Below are 8,888 nucleotides of genomic sequence, written 5' to 3'. Positions count from 1 at the left end.
ACGTGATAATTATGTATAGTGTAATAACGTGATATTATATTGTTCAAACGTGAAAGGTATATTGCACTAACATGAAAAATATATTGTTAGAACAATAAACTTTTCACGTTATAACGTGATACAGCTCTATTTTTCTTTTGCCTGGGTGGCAGCTCTACGCTTCCGTACTCGGATGAGCTTGCCACAGTTCTACAAGTTGTGCCTCCATCTCATGTCCACTGCCATGCTGCTCCGCCTTTTCACTTTCATTTCTGTTTGTGCATGCGCAGTGTGAGAGGCTGCGTTGAGGGACGACAGGATTTCAAACAGGTTTGATTTTCTTGCGACCATACGATTGATGATTTGGAGCTGGTCGTGAGGTGTTAATCGCTTTTTATTACCCCATGTATACTACATGATGCATGACACACGATTAAGGCGAAACTCGGGCCGATCCCCAAAATGGTTGCGCGACTGAAAAATTGGCTCAAAATGGGCCAAAAAAAATTGCACAGTGTATGCCCAGCTTTTGGAGGCTAGCTTCATCCAACTCCCTACCCTGTGGTTGGAAGGGGTGTTTTTCATAATTTTGCAGCCACGCAGACTGAGGTGTTTGTCTTCTCAGGAGAGCCATGGAGAGATTAGAGGCTACATCGCAGCTCCAGTCATGGCCAGGGCTGGACTGGGACAAAAAATCAGTCCGGGCATTTTGACTAGAGACCGGCCCACCAGGTATTATAGGAAAAACCATAAAGCCTTTGAATGAAAACAGACGCTGTTGTGACAGTGATGTACACTGTCTTGTTGGTATATGTATGATTTCTATACATTTTACGTCAGATAAAAACTTTTTAAATGAGAATAAGAAAGAAAAGTATTTCTTTGTGCCCCCTCTCCCTGTTAATGTCCTACCTGCCCCCCTGGGAAAACTTTGCTAGACCCGCCCCTGCACAGTTACCAGCTGTCAGCTACTTAGAAAAGGATCCTGGTGTTATTTGTCTCTCAGAAACAGTTCATAACTTCAACTCATTCTTGTCACCTAAAAGGTAAACCTGTTTCTCCATCACCTGTTCAGCTCTGATGATTCAGTAAGGACATCTCCTGGTTTCATCTTCATGTTTCCCTCTCACCAGATAACCAAACCGATATCATGACCAGCAGCTTTTACAGCCCTGGCTCCAACAAACATCAGCTGATACTAGAAATTAATATTAAATAAATTCTAACAACAGCCGATCAAGTGCAACATCTTTCTGGCACAAAGTGGGTGATAAACAAGCAAGAGAGAAAAGCCGATCAGCTGATCATTGATCAGTTTCATGATTGAAGTAGCAACAGGAGAAGGAGGGGGAGAGGATGAGAGGAGAAGAGGCAGCTGGCAGCGTAAAGACAGAATAACTCCAGCTTTGTGTCTTTTTCCATTGTAGCTGAAGTACGGGACAAACTCTGTTTGTTTTCAGCTCAATATGAAACGCGTAATATTTTTTCTGAATGCGGGACGATTCCGTTTGTACGGGATGGTTGGAAACTCTACTAACTAACCTTATGAATAAAATAAAGTTCACTATCAGTAACATCATAGCACCCACCAGCTGTATAGAAACTCCGTCATGCTAGCTAGCACGCAGTACGAGTTATTGTAACTGAATGTAAAAAGTCAGCACAACGAAAATAAACTACACCTGAACTTGGTTTATATCTGACCCAGATACACTGCAGGTCATAACTTCTTACCTGAAGTTCATTTCACCTGCAGCCGCCTCGGGTCTCTCCTCCTCCTGCCTCACCTTTCCCTCATCCACCTGCTGGCCTCTGTGGAAGCTCCGCCATAGCCACCACCAAACAACTGAGTTATTTTTTACACATGACCAGCATCTGGCCAATCCACCACCTTTCATTGTTTATACTCTTACAAAAAAAAAATCATCGGCCCATAAAAATGAAAAATTACCCGGTGGGCCGATGGCCAGTCCTTCCCCAGAGTAACAGCCAAACAGTGCAAGGAGGATCTATTGGTTCTTATTTTAAACTTAATCTGGAATTCTTTGCAAACTGTTTGTGTGGGATATGAATGACAAGATTTTGTTTTTCAACAGGAGTTAGTAAAAAACATCTCCAGTGTGATCAAATGTTCTTGCCAAACATCTGCAGCTTGGCAGTGTATACAGAACTATAATGACCAGACCTAATTCTTTTGAAAACCATACATCTTTCCACAGGTCTCAACTTCATCAGACATCACCTAGACTCAGAGCTGGATGAGGCCAGCACAGACAGCAGCCTAACTGGCTAAGATGATGGATCCATGGGTTCAGGAAAGCCAGAAGCAGGGGAGCTGGAGAGGTACCTTTCATGTCCATTCACTGGAGGTGTGGATCTATTGCATGGCTTTCCTCACATCAAGAAGCTGTCGATCAAAATCAATACAGCTCTTCATGCATCTGGAGCTTGTGAAGGACTTCTCAGTCATGCAGGACTCCTGTTCACTGCTGAACAGTTACAGCTTCACAGAAAGAACCTTGAGAGCAAACGGCTGCTGAAGCTTAACCATCACTTCACTGAGTGAAGAAATGCCCGTTTTTGCTAAATATGCAGAAATAGATGCACACCCATACAATTTATGGTAAACTGAGCTGCCTTGTATGAACATATGTTGAAGATGCCTCGTTCTAATGGTTTCTCTGAGGCTGCTGTGCCATTTGGAGCAAAAGTGAATGTAAAGTTTACAGCATATCTTGTCACTGGAAATTGTTTGCACTGTTTATATTATTTACTGTAGGCATTGGTGAAAAAAGCTTTATGTTGTGAAAAACTGAAATCTGGAAATTAGAATTGTTGTGCCTTATTTTGTTGATCTTTTTACATGTATTCCTTTTGAAAATACAAAAATTTGTATATTTATTTATTTTTGTTTGTCTGATAGCATTTATTTAAAAAATAAATCTGACATTTCAAACAGTTACTCACTACTTGAGTAGTCTTTTCTCCAAGTACTTTTTTACTCTTACTTGAGTAACTTTTTTGAACACTACTTTTCACTGTTACTTGAGTAATAATATTTTAAAGTAATGCTACTCTTACTTGAGTACAATTTTTGGATACTCAACCCACCTCTGCTAAACGGTTCAGATATTTTTCTTCACAAGCAAAGGGAAAGTTAACAGATTACATTTCAACAGTATGGCTCAGTTTTCCTACCATTTCCTTTTCAGTAATACAGTAACATAATGGATTACTGTACTAACTATTAGGGCTGGGCCATATCATACCGTTCATGGTAATACCGGTATAATGTTGGGCAATGATAAGAAATTGAAATATCCCGATAGAATATCGGTAAAACGCGCATGCGCAGTGCCTTTGTTTACATACGCACATGGCGGCGATGCAGAATGAGAAGGGCGAAAGTGGATCGTTATTTTTGGTAGAGCATGCTAGCGGGCCGTCGTTATTACCGTGTTTTTTGGAAAATACAGCACACTTAAAATCAATCCTTTGATTTTTCTGAAAATCGACAGATTATAATCCCGTGTGCCTTATGTATGAACTCTGGTTGTGTTTACTGACCTCGAAACGATTTTATGTCGTGCACGGCGCTCGAAAATCTGTCAAATGTTTCAGTACAACTTTGCTAAGCTACGAAGCCGCACTGCTTGATGGATTGTTGGAGCATTGTGGCTACCGTAGGCAGGAGCCTCGCGGAGTGATACGTACAGTGCTTCAACATAATATTACCGTATTGTGTGTGTATAACCTCTTTTTAAGTTTTGTGGATATTATACATGGTTATGCTGAGGATATGTCGGCCAGTTTCCACTGGAAATGCCTTTTGGTTAAACTGTCAGCAAGGAATTTGCATTTGCACTGTTACTTTTTTATATAACTTTAATGCAGATAAAAAAAACCAGCTGCTTGTTTAAGTGAAAATACATTAATGGTTTTTTTTGCACTAATAAAGTTGTGGAGTTGTAAAGTATTTTGTCTAGTGTCAATTATATCGTCAGTTATATCGTTATCGCAAATTTTCAAACGTATATCGTGATAAATATTTTTGGTCATATCGCCCTGCTCTACTAACTATAGTTACAACTATGCTGTTACTGTCATATCAAAGAAGAAAAAAAATGCTCTTCAGTCGAGTGGATGCAGATGCAGACTCAGCATCAAAGAAGGGTTACTGAGGCACTATGTCTTTTGGTAACGTTTATTCTTGGAGCATATCAACTCATAAGTCATCCACAGCCAGTCACAGTTAAATACCAGGCCTGGGTTTGCAGTCAGTCAACTTCTATGACAAAGTAATTACCCCTAGAGACTGCTAGAATTAAAAAGGCAAGGGGCATAAATTTCTAAACAATTATACACAAACTAAACTGAAGTGTATTATTAGAGCAATAATACAAAAGTATCTGAAAAACAAACAAACAAACAAACCTAGATTTATATTACATCACAATAAAATAAGCCGCAATTCAAATATTAAAATGGACATACTCATGTACAGTACAGAAAAGCAATAAGCAATTGTGTTTTCCTAGCTAATATCTAAAACACTGGACAGAGTTAGCTACTACAAAGAGAAAATGAACATAACAGCCTTAGAGCATCTAGCATGCCTGGATAAAATCCTCAAAAATTTAAAAAAGAACTACAAGAGAATTAATTATTGTTTTTAAGCTAAAAAGACCCAAAGAAATACGAATGTTTATTTCCACATTTCACTAACAGAAACTAATCGCTAATTTCTTTTACTTTGAAAGCCGAACTCTATTTCCTGTCTGATAAACTAAACTTGACTGATGATCAGTTGAGTACGGTTCGGTCCATTGGAGATATTTGTGTCTTAGAGCCTCCCTGAGCCTGACGGGCCAGAACAGAAACCGGACCATCTATTTGATTTACAAGCCATGAAGAAAGTGACTGAAAAAGGACTGTGAGAGCGTCTGCTTGGCCAGGACCCCCATGGATAAGCACGTTTTCAAGTCAAGTTGGGACAATAAGGTCTTATATAAGGCAGAACAATAACACAAGAGCGGATATAAACCTTTCACAATAAAGGTGCTGCTAAAAGTGAAGAGGCGGAATAGAAAAAAAATCAAAAATCAAAGAATCAGTTTTTATTCGCAACATTTAATTAATTAAAGATTTAAATACATAATTTATTCAAATCAGTAGATTTCCATCAGCCTGAAGACCAGTACTGAGAAATTGGGTGAACGTGTGTGTATTATTTTGAAAACGAGGCTGGACCCCGGTTGGTTTGACAGTGGCAGACGGAGGTGAAAAAACGAGAGACTCACGTGTCTGTGGCTGTGGTCGTTATGTATGTGTGTGTGTTACTGTCTGTATGAATAAAACATGACAAAAAAAAGAGTGGTGACGGTGGGAAACGTGACCGGCCGAGTCGCATCATCAATCAGGAGAGAAGCAGACGCAGATTGAAACATTTAAAGTGATCACCGTCTTATTTTAGAAGCATTATTCTGCCTCCACACATAAAGGATAGCCGTGATTACACTTTTTAGTGCCTTAATCTACCCAGTGAGGCCAAAAAGATCATAAGAATGATGTACACGGACATGAAGAGCCTCAGAGGCAGAGATGAGCTGTGATCATGCTCCAAAAAAGAAAACAGATGTGAGGCAGTGTCTGCAGAAATGAAATCAAAGATTTTCTCTCTGGCCCCGTGTTTACCTGCAGCAGCTGGTGCACTGAGGAGAAACCAGGCATCTTGGAGCTTCCACCAGTTAAAAGCAAATCATATTTCCATGGATACATTTGAAAGAACACATATTTATACACTCCGGAGATAAATGCAGGTGACTCAGCGTCTCTCTGGCAAAAACACATGTATGTACCATTTGATCTGTTTTCAAGCCACCAGAAGCCCAAATCTTTGGCTTTGGGCAATTTAAAGGGCATGCTGTGTTTACAGAAGCCTTTAATCTTTCATTTAGACCTTTAAACGGAAACCACATCCATGTGGAATTCCTCATTGCCAGCCAATGCAAGAACACTTTTGCAATCAAGAATTAAATGATTAATTGATTTACACTGATCAGAGTTGGTTGAACTTCATGGGTATTAGCTGGTTCAGAAACAGAGACCAGTGAGAGTCCATTTCATCTGCTGTGCTGAAAATCAAAGCGACAGACCCCACTCCAGACTCTCTCACATCTGCCACATGTGTTCAGTGTGAACCTGTTAAGAAAATAGGGCACCAGTGGCTGACCTGCCAGTTCTGCTGTTCTTTGGTGACTCCCAGCCGATCTGGTGTGCTGGTCCGTCACAGAGTCTGTCTCTGACATGCTCATAAGTGATGTGGTGCAGGTCGTTTTGCTGTGAACTTCCTGTTCCATGGAGCCCAGAGTTGTGTTTTTGGGTTAGAAAATGCCTAAAATACTGAAATGATCAAAGTTATAAAACCTTCAATGGCCCAAATTCAGCCTGAGTGGAAATTCAGGCAGTTTGTTTTAAATAACAAGCAGATTTTGGACCAAATTTAGTGAAGTACATAATTCAAACAACATAAGCCACGTTAACACACCAAACAACAGGACTGACAGGCCCTTACTCTGTAGTAAGTATGGATAAAGTAGTTTATCTTTTCTCTGCAGTGAAGCAATAAATGTGATCAGTTATTACCCCGTGAGTGCCAATGACAGGCTATTGCATTAATTTTTCCTTTAGCCTGAACACACATTTGAGCATATACAGCAAGTAAACACTAAACATTCAAGCCTGCATTTTTATTATCAGTGATAGATAACAGAAAGGTAACAAAGGCTAAAAATGTCTGTGGATTTCTCACTTTCAGCCCTTCTCCACCTCCTGTCATCTTTACTTCTTTATGAGTTTGTCGCCCCCTGTCTCTCCTCACTTCTAATTGCATGTCTGCACGTTTCATGTATTTATAGCAGCCCAATCACTACAGTCTCTTGGTTACAGTTAGATTTATACTGCAGCTGAAGGTCTTTATAAAAACACATTTACAATTTAATACTGTGCTCGGTTAGAAGTTAGTGCAGCTTTTAAATGGCTGAAATTTGAAGCACCTGGAAACAAATCAAAGATAAAGTTGGCACACTGCTGCTGTGTTTCATGTTTAATGTAAACAAACCTGTCTCAGAAAAAGTAAGACTTCAGCTAAAGAGGGTCAGGTTGCACCAACTGGTTTATTTTAACTGTGCATTACTTAACTATGCATTGAATATAAGTCACATGGACTTAATTTTAAGTTCAATCCATTTCATGTTATATTCATTTAGAAAAATATAGTCAACATTCATAAAAGTAACTTTAAAGAGTTTTAAAAACATAAAGTCATGAGTTTTTGTTGCACTACTGTGTCTCATACACTGCAGTTATGGAAAAAAGTGGAAAACCAGACAGAAAAACGTAGATAGCAAACTCAAATACAATAAGTGAGCGCCACCTACTGTACAGAAGCTGTTATAAGAGAGAATATTAAAGCAAAGTGTAGAACATGAGTGGATTTCGTGTTACGTGTATATTAAAGAGTGTTTTCCTCACTTTTTTCTGCACTTTGCTCTCACTCTCATCCTGTTAAATGCTGACCTGCTTGACTCGGCTCTGTGTTTGGAGGTGTTGCTGGGTAACGGTCTACCTGCAGAGGGAAGTGTAGCTTACCTGTAAGCTGAGACTCAAAGAGCAGCTGTCAGACTGTGAAGCTGAGATGACTCATCTGTGGGCTTAATCCAGCATCAATAAAACAACGAAATAACAGGAAAGAAGCCGATTTCCTGGCAGACACAAACACCTCCACAGGTGGGTTTTATTCCGCTGCTGCTGTTGGTGTTCGTAACTGGAGCTACAAAAAGGCACGTTTTGAGATCACCTTGCATCTGTGGCACCACCTGCAGGGGAAACTGCATGAAAATTTAAGGTTTGGTCACCATTAAGAATTGAATTTTGCAAGAACCACAGTTTGTTTTGAGTAAGGATATATTATGTGTACACCTGGAAGAATTTTGTATAGAGAATATGAGTATGAAATATCAGACTGTATTAACAATGACAATCTTCATAATATGTTTTCGAAAACGAGTAAAAACTTCGGCTGCATTATTTCACTTTTTAGGGCTTATGAGAAAAAATTGGTGTGATGCTCTTTAACAACACATTGGTACCTGTGCCTTTATTAGCAGCTGTTACTTGTTCTTACAGATTCAGTAAATTTCAGTTAAAAAAATTACATATTTTCATGATTGAAAAACAAACTATGTGCTTGTTACAGCTGTTACCCCAATAAAGAAAAACTGTGTGAGACAGAGACGGAGACACAGTAGGTGTGAAGATGGCATTGGCCAGCGGTCACTGGTTGGAGAAGGAGATAAAAGGAGAAGCCCCAAGTCCAAGGTGAGTGCGCCAACCTAAATAATGTAAAGGTGGTGCTCTGATGCAGTATATACCACAAATAAACAGGTAACAATCACTCTTGAAAGATTAGTGTATAAATGCTAACATGTGATAATGCTTAGTATATTGTGACATTGTTATAGTGAAGGTTGTTCTACACGATACAATCAGGTCAGTAGACCATTAAAGTAATGAAATAAACTGAGTTTAATCACGTTAAAACCTTAAACCTGCAACTCCTCTGGTAGCAAAAGTAAGTTTGGTTGGATAGAAGTTTATGGGAAGCCCCCAGTTCCATTGCTGCATGTCTTTTAAATAGTTTAGTGACTTTATTGGCTTGTTGAAGTGTTCCAGGTTCCTTGGTCAGCTTGGTTAGCTTGGTTGTCCTGAGGTTTCTGGACATGGACAGATGGAGACCCAACAGCCGAGTCATTCCTGTTGGAATTCGAGAACATGCCTAATTGGTGCATTGAAATTCACATTCTCTGTGGGGGAAACCACAAAACAGGCTTGTCACCGTCTGATGACAA

The sequence above is a fragment of the Haplochromis burtoni genome, unplaced genomic scaffold, assembly GCF_018398535.1.
Source record: "Haplochromis burtoni strain Fernald_Lab_line unplaced genomic scaffold, NCSU_Asbu1 Contig_382, whole genome shotgun sequence".
Lineage (NCBI taxonomy): Eukaryota > Metazoa > Chordata > Actinopteri > Cichliformes > Cichlidae > Haplochromis > Haplochromis burtoni.
This window is presented reverse-complemented; position numbering follows the sequence as displayed.